General features: G+C 45.4%; 1 protein-coding gene across 5 annotated transcripts in view; it reads left to right on the top strand.

The window, feature by feature from the left end:
- The first annotated feature begins 551 nt into the window (after positions 1-551).
- Positions 552-14986, top strand: part of SWT1 (SWT1 RNA endoribonuclease homolog) — a 976200-nt gene continuing 961765 nt past the window's right edge. The window contains exon 1 of one of the 5 annotated variants that reach the window (XM_085601694.1): positions 552-659. The gene's annotated coding sequence lies outside the window, so the exon portion shown is untranslated. Of the gene's footprint in view, positions 693-14986 lie in introns of all 5 variants that reach the window. The other 4 variants (XM_085601692.1, XM_085601689.1, XM_085601693.1 and 1 more) reach the window with 4 other exon arrangements.

The following is a 14986-nucleotide window of genomic DNA, read 5'->3' as shown; positions in this document are numbered from 1 at the left end:
AATGTATCCTGCTACTGTTGTGAAGAGCTCTGGTACCTTCGGGCCATGCCAGAGCTATTTAAATTGCAAATAACAAATGTGATTGGTGAAGAACAAATGGTAATATAAGGTTTATCACAGTGAACCTTCAGAAAGAACGGTGATGGTGGCTCTACTCTCGATGCAACGGAGAGATACAGTTCTACACTACAAGTATGATGAAATGACATACAGAAAGACACACTACGTTGATTACCACACGTGTGTCCCATAACGTACAGCAGGACGAAGGAACTTGCTCTGCCCACGTCACGCTGGTGATTAACCTGATTTTAAATATTTACATAACATTACAATATAAAAAGGCATATACAGACAGCAGCACAACGACTGTCCTACAAACACAATTACACGAATCTGCTCAACTAAATTTAATTTACTAAAACTAGCATACAACTTTACAGCTTTCACTGCTTGACTTAAAGCGCCCGTCACATCACCTCCTATTCAAAGGTGGCCGCCTTTGCAGACTACTCATTTGTAGTCTCTCTATTATGTCCATGAAGAAAGCAGTACGCACCACGTACCGCTCGGAAGTAACCCTAAGAAGAAAACTACGACTCCCAGGGTGCTTTTTCGGGAGATTCTGACTGTGGAGAAGAGCGGAAATCTGAACGTGGGTGAGCGTGAAGTGTTTGTTTCTCTTTTAAGAGGTGTGCCTGCCAGTGGCAGTTCCTTTGTTGATAACTGAAACAAATTGTATTTTTGGCTGTAGATATTTTTGTGACGCACATTATGTAGCCGTTATAGGGGGAGAAGAAGCACTACTTATATAGTTGTGGCAGGTGTGGGTACTACCTTCTGACCAGTCGTGTTCCTTCCATCTGCAGAGAATAACGACCGTTCTTAGTTTCATCATTCATCTATGTGCTCCAGGTTTTTTAAAACTGGCTTTCCATGATATTTACTTGTTTTGACCCATTGTCCTCCGTAATTCCGAGTGCGGTCCTGCTAGCTTCATTCCATTGTGTCCGTCAATGTCAAGTGCTTTAATAGGAATTTGTAAAGGAGATAGATAGGGTGATATATCGATTTGAGCCCGTTGAGAGTCACTGCTGCCTTCTGGAACTACGCGCTTTACAAATATCCACAGCAAAATATAAAATATCTGCCAAGATAAACAGTTTGCTGTATAGAATTTGATATCAGGCATCGCATGTGAGAAGAAAGGTGGCATCTAAGAACACACACCAGTCCGATATTCAACTTGTAGAGGTGGCAAATTTGCTCTCTGGTCCTATTCTTACCCCTACTAGACTCGGTAAAAAATAAATATGAGAAGTGAGAGAATGTCAAGGAGCGATTACAACAGTGGTTTTGAAGTAGCTCGTAGATCAGGATATAAATGATAATAGGCTAGAAAGGAAGCGATATTATCAAAGGGAGGAGGTAATTGTCACAATCTTTTCGACTACACATAGTTCTACTTGACAAACTACTAGTTGTTTCTAGAGAACAGTACTTGGTGTAGTTCTGACTTCATGCTTAGCAATTGAGAGAATCCAGTGAAGTAGGTGTAACAAAATTATGCACCAATTGAGCATTTCCAATATTGTTGCTAAAGAGAGATGCAATCTGTAGACTAAAGGGCTGTTGCAGGGAGATGGGAGAAAGTCTGGGATAGAGACACATAACTGGACAAGAGCTTACCTGCCATTTCGCTCCTTTGATCCGCTGGTCTTAGACTATTTAAACTCTAAGTCGATTTTCTAAAATAGGATTCTTACGCAGGTGTTCAGGAGAATGTGAATCAGAAAAGTCCCCCCGTTTCATTGGTGCAAGCTGGTTCGCGTCAATAAGGCAGAGAAAGTAGCACCATTGTGGACAGATATGAGCTGGCTTCTCTTTCTACATTATAGTGATTATATAAAAAGTAAAGATGATCACTAGATCCAGTAGTGTATTCTGTCCGGGGGGGGGGGGGGGGGGTGGGGCGGGGCGGGGGAGAGATTGAGAGAGAGGCTCGAGCTGTTAAGAAGTGAAAGAAAAATCTGCTTATGATCTCACAACTCGTCTCTTGAATTGTGTACCAGCAAGGAATGAGGTGTGGACATAATCTTACTTTTCCGGCTTTCACTTGATTGAACAGACCACGCTTCATGCAGTTTTTAGACGACCAGAGGGTTTTGTGTTCATTAAAGCCCGGTGACTGTGTTGTGGTGTCAGATATGCAGCACCTTTGTATTCTTTTCCGTATCAGAGGCCTCTGTAGGGGCTCCAGCTGTCAGGTGAGCTAACCAGAGTGAGATGGTTTTGGAACAATGTTAGTAAGTAATTCTTTATTGATAGATGAATTACAATCTTTTCAATATACATGCTCAAGCAAGCAATGAAAGATAAAATCATGTAAAAGACATTGAGGGCTAGAGCCCAACAGTCACATACTAGGCGGTGAAGCATCAATACGTGCCTTTGGGTAAACAATGATTAAAACGTTTTTAAAAAAGTAATTCCTATCTCAATTGAGGACTGAAACCTAGAAAGTAAAATACGTGGCACTTTGTTCTATAGTACTAACTAGGCCAGGTGTCAAATTTCATATGTGAGCAAACAAAAAAAAAAAGGTTGAAAACCTCATTTATTCCTTGATAGAGGACTTAAGCCTGGAGGTATAAGTGCCAGTCCAGGGGAAGAACGTGCATGGTACTTTGTGCGTTAATGTAGTGGCACCAACCAAACCAGGAGTTTGGCAGTACGGTCTCAAGGTGGGTTGAGACCCAGCTTAGTTGCTGCCAGATCAATGTTGGAGTTCTATCGATGGGGCCTAAGTGTTTAAAGCAAGACTGAGAGAGTGGAAAGCAAGATGCTTTGTGCGTTGGTATGGTGGCATCCGCCAGACCAGGAGTTTTGCAGTGGCATCTCTAAGACCCAGCCATATTGCTGCCAGATCGATATTAAAGTTCTGCTGGAGCCTGGTTGTATGAGAGCAGGTCAAAGCGAATAGAGTGCATGGTGCTTGTGCCTTAATGTAATGGTTCCTGACAGACCAAAAGATTTAGCTGTGCCTTCCCAAAGACAGGTTAAAAACCTCGCTTAGTTGCTGCCAGAACTATATTGAAGATCTACTCAAGTGGCCGAGCAGTTTGGAAAGACGCTTTGTTTTGGGTGCTGTGCTCTACGAGGGTCTTAGTAGCTGACTTGAGAGTCCTTGCAACTTGACATGGTCGATGCATCAGGGCCCCTCTTGGCAAGACTGTTGCTGCTGGGCAATGTTTAATGTATGCAGAGAGATGCCCTCTGTGGCTGATGGGCGGTGTTAATTGTACTAAAGCGCCCCTCAACTGGGAAATCAAGTGGGAGGAGGGAGTCAGATCAGATGCTATGCTCTTTCAGCTTATTAAAAGTGAGGTTGAGGAACCACACAGCCTTTCATGATAGTTGCACGGGGTCCGCTCTCAGTAAGGCTATTACAGCTGGACGGCATGACCTTACTTGCAGAGATCTTAGAGATGGACATAAAAGTTTTTGCCTGTGGTTTAGCAAAGCCGGGCACACGCATAATAAATAAAGCAGCTTTTCGTTGGTGTATCCCAAAGACAACACTGAGTGGTGGGCCAAGACTGCTTCAAAGGGGCACTAGGTCCTTCGATGGAAAGATTCTGAGGCGGATTAGTATCAGATCATGTCTCATGGCCTCGGAGAAGTGAGTAAACAGATAGGACTGGGGACCCAAGGCTGCATACAATGGCATAACTGCCCATGTGTGCCGGTTGCTTGCTAATTCAGCCTTGTCTGTGATGTGTGATAAAAGCTAGTCTGCTCAGTTGGTGATTCGTTTGGAAGCAGTCTATTCCATGGGAGTGCGCCAGGCTTCTTCTAATTGCAACACTGAGTTTGACTGCTGTAATGCAGAGAACAGAGACTTCTTTTTTTGAGCCTGCTTTTCTATTTCCAACTAGCACTAATGTAAGAGCGAGTTCTCTTCGACTGACCTCAACCTCCAGCAAAATTTGACCAAGGCCCCATTCCTTGCTGGTACTTGGTGGTGAAGGCCGAACTTGAGCCTTATTTGGGCTTGTAAGACGTGCTGTGGTATCACAAAACGTTTTTTGAAAGGCTCAATTGGAGGATATTTATGGTCGCTACATTTTTCCGTTTGAGCAGTTCTGAGCCATAGGACATCGAAGGCATGAATTTGGCACCCATGACCTGAATGATATGCTGTGTCGAAGTGGTTTGTGTCTTTTTTGTAAGGCTTTAAATGCAAACAGCAGGTAGTTTGCTGTGGCTTGTTTTGATTTGAGATGCAGTTTGTAAGTTGAATGTAAGTCTAGATGGACTTCAAAGTACTTAAGATTTTACCAGTTCTAGCGCATTGCCATTGGCACGCCAGGTGAATATGGGCTGCTTGTTATGTGGGCTTGAGAAGGAAAATACCTTCATTCTGCTTAAGTTGAGGCTCAACCGCAGGTTGGTGGTATATTCTAGTAATAGGTCTATCAGCCTCTACGGGTGGATTGGTGTTTTTCTGAGCGAGACAATGTCGTCTGCATATTGCAGTCTTCTGGTTTGTTCCTGAGACAGCCTGGGAGGGTCGCTCGACACTTTGGCCAGGGGGCTATCAAGATCTGACATGTAGATATTGAATAGGCAGGGTGCCAAGACACACCCCTGTTTTAGGTTATGTTGGTATAAATTTGTTCGTGATTTTTCGACCGTCGCCAGTCTTTATTTGTACCCAAGTGTTGGAGAAGAGGTTAATGATTGCCTCCAGCAATTTCACTAGCACCCCCCACCTAGACATTTTTTCCTAAAGCTGAACCCTCAGGATTTTATCGAAGGCTGCCATTAAATCGATGAAGCAGGCGTAGAGCTTTTTGGATCTAGCATTTGCTTGATCCGTGAGTAGAGTTACCGCCAGTAGGTTGGTTAGAGTGCTCATTCCTGCTCTGAAGCCTGTCTGCGTTTTCGGGACAATGTTTGATCGGTTGACCCAGTCCTCTAGGTTGATGAGGAAGTTGGAAGCATAGATCTTGGCTTCTACGTTGAATAAGACGATTAGTCTGTAGTTAGTAGGGTCTGAGTGCGCGCCTGATTTGTATATTGGCTGTAGGATGCATGCTTTTCGACCAGGAATCCGGGATGGTGTTTGTTGACAAGGCACGATCACGAGATGGACCTCCTCTGTGGAGTGAGTACTTCGATGGGGCTTCTTTACGGCCTATCCTTGCATTGTTGGGGGATGGTGCTGGTCAACCTGATTGTAAGCTGGGACTATATGTGTTATTCAGGCCACTTCCATGATGCTGGCGTTATGGTGTAGATGATGACAGTTTGGCAGTTTGTTAATTCCGGCCCAAAATGATGTGGAGTTTTTTTGCTTGCTTATGTAGAGGAGTTCAGTACAGAAACCTGTTGTGTTTGGCGAGCCAAAATGCAATTTGGTAGGCTTGTTTATGATATTGTCGATTTTTTTTTTTTAATATTGGAGTCCTTACAGGGTTGACTGCCACTGAGATCTTCACCCATTGTATTCACAGTAGGCCCAGATCCACTACCTCTTGGGACCACGTGATGTCGGTAGAGATGTAAAGCGACAGCCCCCTTTTTGCCTTGCTCGTCTTTTGTTCCTTTATTGCTGCGTTGTGATATTCTTTGAAGCCCACGATTGAAGTTGGTGCCCTCTTACCAGGTTTCTTGCTGGAGCCGGAAGTCGAATTCACGTTGGAATGATAGGAAGTCGTCCTCACCCACCTTGCTGCCAAGGTCATTCACGTGGCATCTTACAGTGTTAGATGCCACTTAAACTTTTGCTGATCTCATGGTGTCCTGCTGTCAATTTAGGCAGGCTGAGCATACTAAATGTGCTGGGCTAGTCAGTTGGGGTCTCTAGGCAGGGGAGCTTCTCAGTAAGTGCAATCTTCCGCGCCAATCCCGGCTCAACTATTGACTTCAGACCCTAAATGCTGCTTCAAGCCCTCCTAGCTGTTCTGGCCTGGAGCTAGTTGAGGACTGAACTGAACAGGTTGCCCTCACCGTTGGTCTCTGCACGCTTGCCTCTGCACGCTTTACACTTGACTTCTTCCAGATATTCTGTGCTTCTGATCTGTTTGAAACTATAGAGTTTGGTTACTCTCCTTTTTCTTCTCTTCTTCCGCCTGCTGCCCCAAGCCTTTCTTGCGTGTCAGTTACCTATTGGTACCCTTCCTACTAATGGCCTTTGGAGCAGCAGAGGTGAGCAACTCCTGGGTATCGGGATAACTAGGCCAGGTTACGGAGAGCACACTGTGGAGAGCAAGCTGCACCGCAGTCCTGGCCTGCCTACTTCAGTGCTTCACAGACTTTACCCTGAGAAGGAGCACTAAGGTCCTACCACGCTCCCTAGTTGCTCGCTGTCGGCTACTGTCTGTCCCTGTAATGCAGCCTGGGTCCAAGTCTAAGTCCAAGATGGGGGCAGGAAAGTCAGGAGACCTGGTGGCTGTCTGTCGGAACGCCTCCCTCTATGGGCACGCCGGACTGGTTCATGGTAGCCAGGGCCTTCTCTTCTCCCCCAGTTTCACCTCACCTCACCTCCTGCCCTGCTTGTTGGTTTACTCGGTCCTTTGTGGCTAAGGTCCACCACCCAGTGTGCAAGTTGGAGGGGGGGGCGGAGTAGGCCAGTCATAGTCCATGCTACTACTTAGGCATTTCAATGCAGGCTGATCAAGTCCAGAATTGCAGGGCTGATTGTGCCTGAGAGCGACAGGCATCAAGTGCTGAAAAGGGAAACCGCAGGGTTGTAGAGGCTGGCTCAGGTGAGCACAGGAGGACGCGTCCTGGCTCTGGTGGCCCCCTTGACCTGGCCCGAGAAGACAAGCCCTGGACCCTGAACTCTGTGTGGATCTACAGCTGTGGCCCCTGGCGGTTGCAGCAATGAAGCAGGTAGGCGGGACTGCGTAGCATTGTCAAACTTGTCAGGAAGCTTGAGAACTCTTGAGATTTCCACAGATCAAAAACCGCACTCCAGCACGCTCAAGCCTCATATATTATCTACCAGTGGTAGAGCAACATGCATGCCCTTGTGAAGAGAAGTCTCCCATAAGATTGTGCTTCCTGAACCACCCACAGCACAAATGGTTTTGGAACAAGTTTATTGTATTTTATAATATAAACTTTCATAATAGCGTGATATTTTGAACCTTTGCTATGTAAAGTATTGTTGAGCATTTCATTTTCAACTAACAGGCATATTGTTGGTAACATTGGATCTAACCTGGCAGCCTGAGTAATTGCCTTAGCTAATTGGATGCATTTTAAAAATTGTATTTGTATGAGACCTTTATAGTGTTGGTATGTTTGTCATCGTGCCTGCTGTATGGTTAAACAGATTGAGTGAGTGAATCTGCACCAGAGAGAAGCTTGATTGAACCTGAAGGCCTTATACTTTAACTAAACATTGAGGAAGTTATTTACCCCACTTTTCTTAAGTTTTAAATAGGTATGTTTGGGTATTGCATGTCCATAGAAACTTGGATAAAGTCTTAGTAATATCTGTTTATCTAGCTCAATGAAGTTAATACTCATGAATTAATGAATGAGGATACTTACAAAGCGCAGCTTTCACTCCCAAGGAGCATCTTGGCGATAGTTGGCGGGTGGACGAAGTGTCTAGGAGAATGGTCTCCGTTTGTTCCGTAATCAGATGAGGGATAGAGCTAGGCTATCTGGGACTGCGAAGATCCAAGTTTTCAGTTTTTTTCTTAAAGATAACTTCTGACTGCGTGAGTCTCAGAAGACTGGGCAAGTGGTTCCATGCTTTTGTTTCCAGGACCGCCATTGACTTTCCTCCTCTGGACGTCAGGCGGAACCGAGGAGGTACTAACACATTTTCCGTGGAGGATCTTAAGGAACGTTGCGTTGCATATGGTTAAATTCTTGCTCTGAGATATTTGGGTCCAGTTTGCTTCACCTATCTAAAGATTATAACGAGGATCTTAAAAAGTACCCTTTTGTGTATAGGCAGCCAGTGAAGGGTGTGGAGGCCCGCAGAGGCCGAGGTCCCCCTTGGCAATTTCAGTACAAGTATGGCCGCTGCATTTTGCACAATCTGTAACTTTTTCAGAGTGTGTGAGAAAGTGCCCTCTTTCTTTCATGGTATGCCCCCACATTTTGCTGATGTTCTTTGACTGAGTGTGTCCTGGGCTCCTGCTAATCAGGTACCCAGGGACTATGTTCCTTCCCTAAAACTGCATTGAAGCCTAAACCCAATTGTCATCTCTGGCCACATGTCAGCCCCTGGTAAATGGTCCACAGGTACCCAGGGCACTGTGACCAGAGAAGGCCTCTAAGGGCTGCAGCACTTATTGTGCCATCCTTAGAGGCCCTGTACGCTGACACTCACACACTGCCCTTGCAGGCTGCGTGTCTTGGTGCAGAACAAAGTGCAGTTGACATGGCACACATCCTTGTGTGCCATGCACACAAACCACTGCCCTGGCATACATCAGTCACCCCTCTAGCTGGGTGCCTTACGCCAGTGGTGAGGGTACAGGTGCATGAGCCCTGTACCCCCACAGTGCCCAAGTCCATTCCTGGGCACTGTAAGTGCAGTGCTGCCATTAAGAGTATATGGTGCTGGGAGTTTGTCATTACGAACTCCACAACACCATATTGGCTACACTGAAGACTGGGAAGTTTGGTATCAAACTTCTCAGCACATTAAACCCACACTGATACCAGTGTGGGATTTAATGTAAAATGCACAACAGAGGGCATCTTAGAGATGCTCCCTGAAACTCGACCAAATTCTAGTGACCTGACTGAGTGGCTGCCTAGGCTGCCACCACCAGACATGTTTCTGGACCCCTGGGTCGAGAGCTGCTGCTCTCGGGGGCCTGAAACAATGCACATCCTGGGACGATGAGCCAAGTCTCCTCCCCCAGGATGGGCAGGGTTCACGAAGGAGAAGCTTCAAAGGCGTGCCACCTTTGTGAGCCTCTCCAGACCATTTGCTGCTTTCAGCAACTGGTCCACATTGGTTCTACCCCCCACTTTGGGCGGGAGAACCGGCAGGAAAAACAAGTGAGGAAGAGAGGTCTGCCCACCTCTGCCAACTCCACCCCTCAGGTGGGGGAGGCGAGGTGAAGCACAAATTCTAGTCCCCGCCATCTTGAGGATGGGGGGGACCCAGCCAACCTGGGACAGTCTACCGCCCCCTCCCACTGGAGAGTGGCAGAATAGGGTGTGTACCCACCCCAGGGAAGGGACCCATCGGTCTCTGCCCTTTACCTACCTGTAACACCCCTAAATTTAGTATTTAAGGGGCACCCTGAACCTTGGTTCCTCAGATCCAGACAAGAAAGAAGATGAGAAGAAGGACTTAAGAGCCGTACAGAGCTAACAAGAGGACGACGCCCACTGACTTGGCCCCAGCCCTACCAGCCTGTCTCCCCCTCGAACCTGCTCCTGAGAAATCCCAGTGTCCTGCAGCCAGCAACCTCAAGAAACCCGGAGGACCTGCCTGTCTTCACTTCTAAAGACTGCATCTCTCGTGAACACCGGATTTGCTCAAACTGCAGCTTCTGGTGCCAGCCAGAGACCGCGAATCCAGCCCACTCTGCACCCGCCGAACCCGTCCCAAGCTCGAGTGGAAAAACACCACGAGGAGGTCGCCCCGGCGATCCTGACCCGAGATCTGGCGACCCCTGACCTGCCTCAAGCCTCCAGCCGACGCCTGCAGCCTAAATCCAGAAGGCCCCCCAAACCGTGATTAGGAGCATGTAAGAAGATTCAACCCCAAAAGGCACCCCTGCACCTGATGCCCCACGGCCTTTTGTGCCCAAACCAACGGTGCCTAACCAACCCTTATTTCCCAACTTACCTCTTCAAGTGGTGGTCGCACCCAGAAGTCCTTTGCCTCCCTGCCTGCAGTGCTTTTGCAAACCGGAGGTTCTCCATAAAAAACAACAGGGCGCCCGACGTCAAAACAGCACTCTGCACCCGGCCGCCCCAGTGCCTCGGATGGTGCACCTTTTGTGCTACTTTGTTTCCCCATTTGCCCTGACCTTAACCCTAGGAGCTTTGCTCCCACAACCCAGTGGCCTGCTTGCCAGCAGCCACCAACCGGAGGCCTCCTATCCCCCATTGGATAACATTGGATAACATTGGGCCTCAACACTCTGCACCCGGCCGCCCCAGTGCCACTGAGGGTGTAACAGCAGTGCATCACTGACCCTGGGGGACCCCTGGTCCTAGCCCCTTGACTCCCACAGTCGTTTACTTACCTGTGATCCGTTAACCTGTTTTCCTCCCATAGGATAACATTGACATTTTTTGTCCAAAAAGTTTCTAAGTGTGGAGTTTTGAAATCTAAATATATTCCTTAAAAATCGCACAAATAACCAAAACGTGTTTACTCACCTGTTTGCAGGAAATGTCCCAGTGCTGAATCTAGGTATCCAGCACTGAGTTAGAAAAGTAACATGAAAAGTAACTTGCCTGCAATTTACTGTAAAAGCCTATTCATTTCAAAGTACTGCATTTATGGAGTTTTGAAATCTGAAAATATTCCTTAAAAATCACACGAATAACCAAAATGTAATTTCTTACCTGTTTCCAGGAACTGTCCCAGTGCTGAATCTAGGTATCCAGCACTGAGTTAGAAAAGTAACGTAAAAAGTAACTTGCCTATAATTTACTGAAAGAGCCTATTCAATTCAATGTGTTGCATACTACGTCTCCCATGTAAATCAAACAAAGTACAATTTCTATTGCATTTGCAAACTGTTCTATACCCAGTAACTTAATACTGAGTAGTATTTAATGCTTACCAGTGCCAGGCTTGCTTGGTTCTAAAAATAAACAACGGTATATTTTTATACAAAAACAATTGGCCTAGAGTTCAGTCCTTGAGTGCGTGAATTCATTTGCTGACTGAGAGTGTACTTCAAATGGTTAACACTGTCCTCTGATACTGCCTTACTGTTCGACCAAGCTACCACTATTAGAGAGTAAGGTTCTATCTAACTTTAACCTCTGCCTACCTCTGGGGACACTTGGACTCTATACACACTATACCTCATTTTGGGGTAGTATATATAGAGCCAGTTTCTTACAGAGTGGTCTTCTTTATTCCTGCGTAAAAACTGTTGCAGTAGTCCAAGTGCGATAAGATTAATGCTACTGCTACAGTCTTTCGTGCTATCGCTGGAAGGAGATCAAAGATTATTTTTTTTTTTTTAGTGTTTTGATCCAATGAAAGCACCAGCCTGCCACCGACCACACCTGCTGATGAAAGGACAATGAGGTGTCGAATCTAATCCCTAGATTCTTGACCGTGTCCACTGTATTTGGGGGAGGGGTAGTGTCAGTCGGCCACCACCGTTTGGGCGTAAAGATATTGTGTTTTCCTAGCAGCATAATCTCCGTCTTTTGGCTATTGCACTTACGGTGATTGGATTTCATCCAATCAAAGACAGCAGTGAGGCAATGTTGTAAATTTTCTTCTGCTGCTGTAGACTCTTTATCCAAGGTTAGAATAAGCTGTGTATCATCAGCATAGGACACAGTCTCGATGCCAAAAGATGACACCAGGTCTAATAGGGCACCATATATAAGTTAAAGAGTATAGGGCTCAAGGCTGAGCCCTGGGGGACCCCTGATGGAAGTTATTTCTCTGAAGATGTGTAGTTAACTAGGGTTACTGTATGTCTCCTTTTCTCAAGAACTGATACCAGCCAGGCCAGCGCTTTGTGCGAGATGCCGGTTCTTTTTAACTGTTCTCCCAAGATGGTAGGGGAGACCGTATCGAAAGCGGACTAAAGATCCAACAGAATCAGCACTGGTACCTTTCCTTGATCTAATACGAATTTTAGTGTTTCCGAGGTGTGTAGCAGCTCCGACTCTGTTGTATTAGTAATATCTGTTTAGCTAGATAAATGGAGTTAATACTCATCTTTACTGTTTCTAGTCTATCCCCCCAAGTTACATTCTGAGTATGGTATTTTTGTGGGTTCCTGTTGATGTGCTCTGTAATTTTAAGTTGTGGGCTAGTGCCTTGTCTAGGTGTCTAGAGAAGCTGATGCCCTGATAGCTGATACATTTGGGATTCCAGCAGCAGTGACAATAACTCTGTATCTTTTCTGTGGAACATTGTTTAGACAGTGGCATCATCTCTGTTTTTCCTGTGTTCATTTTGGATCCAGATATTTTGGTACAGCTTTAAATTTTCATCTAGGACTTCCTGAATTCAGTATGAGAGATTGAATAAGAAGTAAAGAGCACAGTATTCTCAAAGACACAGTTAGAATTCATTTTTATGAATCCTAGATTAATCTGTTAGTTACCTTTTTATTCTTTGGACATAGCTTCATGTTTAGCCCATGATGAGACAATGCTTAAAAGAGGAGAGTTTACTCAAGTCTGCTGAAAACCTTTCCTGTGTCTAAGCCATTTACACACTATATTTCTTTTGAACTCTCAACTTTTATTAACTTTGGTAAAATTTGTTGTTGGGACAGATGTGCCCATGTTTGGCTCAGTAGAGTGTTCACCCCAACCTGTGTTCCCCTTACAGAATGTGAATGTAGGTTTTGTATGTTTTTGTCTCCGCACATAATGACAACCACACGTGCACTGATGGCCACATGTGTGAGTCTGTGCGGAATAGAGGGACACACAAGGTGTACCCCAGTTTTAGTTTTCTGAGGGTTTCAATTGTCATCTCACTGGCTGAGAAGACCTGGCAGTGATAGCAGTAACTAATTATAGTAGAATGAGCAGAATTTTGATATGTTTCTTTCAGAGGGCGAGTTGCAAAGGTCTTTCAGTTTTTTCAACCGTGCCTTTCACTTCTTCCTTCTGAAACGTGGGTGGCAGAGGTACATTTGCTCTGCAGGAGTAAGGGAGAGCCGGCAAAAATGTACATGTAGGTTTTTTACATGTACAAGCAGGAATCAATTGCTAGACTGAGTAGACTCCTGTATGGGTGACAAGATGGAGGTTGAGAATGCCTGCCAGACAAGGATTTGACTTGGTAGAAAACCAGGAAACATTTCTAGGCCCCTTTAGTGATCCAGGTTCATATGAATGGAGGGTGGGGGACAGAAGTCGCCTTTGAAGTGAATTTCCGGTTTCATTCTTTCCCAAAAGGCATGCTGCAGAAAACGTTGTATTAGGAGCCAGTTTAGGAAGGCTCCTTCCTTTTACCGCCCATGGCAGGTATCTCACCACTCCATGCCCATACTTTTCAAATCTGCAGATAAAAAGACATGGCTGAGTAGCCTGTGTGAAAGAGATAGATCCACTCTTAAAACCAGGACTATCCCAAAATAGCAGTGAGTAATGGGAAGCACAACGGCATGTGCCACACTAAGAATGAATACTAAATAGATACCTCCATAGTTGCTGAGGAATTTCTCACTAACTGATGTATAGGCTGTGCAAAGCATTGCAGAGGAAAAAGTCTTATTGAGTTCCCGGCCTGTGTCACAGATCGCTTCACTGTCAAGTTGGCTACAAACCTGAAGTCCTACATCCTGCTAGAGGGGCTTCTTGGAAGATCCTTTAAGATAGGAGGCTGCTCACTGAACTAAAAAAAGGAGTACTGAAGGTGCCCCTAAAAGAGTATGGTGTGTAGAAAAGAAATCCATAGCCTATCGTCCTGAGGAAGAAGAGCTGAAAAGGAGAGACTAGAAGCATACATCAACCAGCACCAGGTCGAGGCCAAAGGTAGGACCATCCTGCTAAGAAATATGGTGACCCACATTTGTCCCTGACTCGTTGTGTGCTCCTAGGTTGGTCCCACTAGGGCCACAGGTATGTTTAGCCCTACCTTTTTGCCTGAAGGACTTTTAGACGCATAACAAGGGCAAAAAGATTATACAACGTGTGGCTTGCGTTTACATTGCTACAGGGGCTGAATAATGAGATACACTTAAACCATATGTATGTGTCTCACCTGCATTGAACTGTGGGTTTGGAGAAAATGCCCATGAATTCCCTCATAGAGTCATCGCCTTATGGAGCTGTGGATCCTTGTGCATAATCGCACTCCAGACTTCCATTATTGTGACATCTTGTGTCGTCTGACGCTATTCCCTTTAGACTGAGGATCACTGCTACTGCATGGTTCAGTTTTGGATGGGAATTTCTTTGGCCAGCGTGAGACTCAGGAGAAGTGTAGAAGACTCTGAAAGCTCTAGCCTGCACTGCAAACCATGCCTCTCCCTCTCCAGTGGACTGCATGGATAGCTCACAGAGCTTGGCCAGATCGCATCCTGGGGCAGTTTATCAGTGTCAGAGGGATTAACAACTTGCAGAGACTTCTAAAGCCACCTTGAGTCGACCTAATTTATATTAGTACCCTACAGTTATTGCTGATTTGAATCGATGGTGGTTAATGTGAGTGGTGCTAATTGTCAATGTGTAGCTGTTTGTCGTGTCTAGAATTTAAATACCTCTTTTAAGACCGTTTATTTGCAGGGCATCAATTTGGTAAATGTTATGACGAATACTGAGTTCTATGTCTGTAGCCCACACCAACATCCCCGAATAATCATTGGATCACTCTGGCTATCTACCTTGAAGGTCAAGTGCTAAAGAGGTGTAACCAAGAGAACACGTGACACTGGTGCTTCAAGATCAACATTAATTTCCGATAGGCAAATGTTCCGCTTTAAAGGAACTTTTCATTGTCCACAGAACCACCCAGAGAAACGGCCTCCGGTGCCTACAAATTAAACTATATATGGGAAAACAGTGGTTCCAGTGGATAATAAAAAGAATGATTTAAGCAATGAATACGCACAATGGCAATACATTTAAAAGGACTTGGTAATGTCAGAGGACAAAATGAAATTTCTACACAGTTGAATCAATACAATATTTTATATAAAGCAGTAAATGGTATATACACTTCTTTTAAATCAAAAACGCAAAAAAAACTTTTTTGTGCACAGTGTCCCCAGGTGAAAGTTGGAACCAAAAAGTGACTGTACAAATCGAGATGCTTTTTAGAAAAGTGGGTTTC

This window comes from Triturus cristatus, chromosome 4_2 (genome assembly GCF_964204655.1).
Source record: "Triturus cristatus chromosome 4_2, aTriCri1.1, whole genome shotgun sequence".
NCBI classification, from domain to species: domain Eukaryota; kingdom Metazoa; phylum Chordata; class Amphibia; order Caudata; family Salamandridae; genus Triturus; species Triturus cristatus.
Note: the sequence above shows the minus strand (reverse complement) of the source record. Positions and strands in the feature narration are given on the sequence as shown.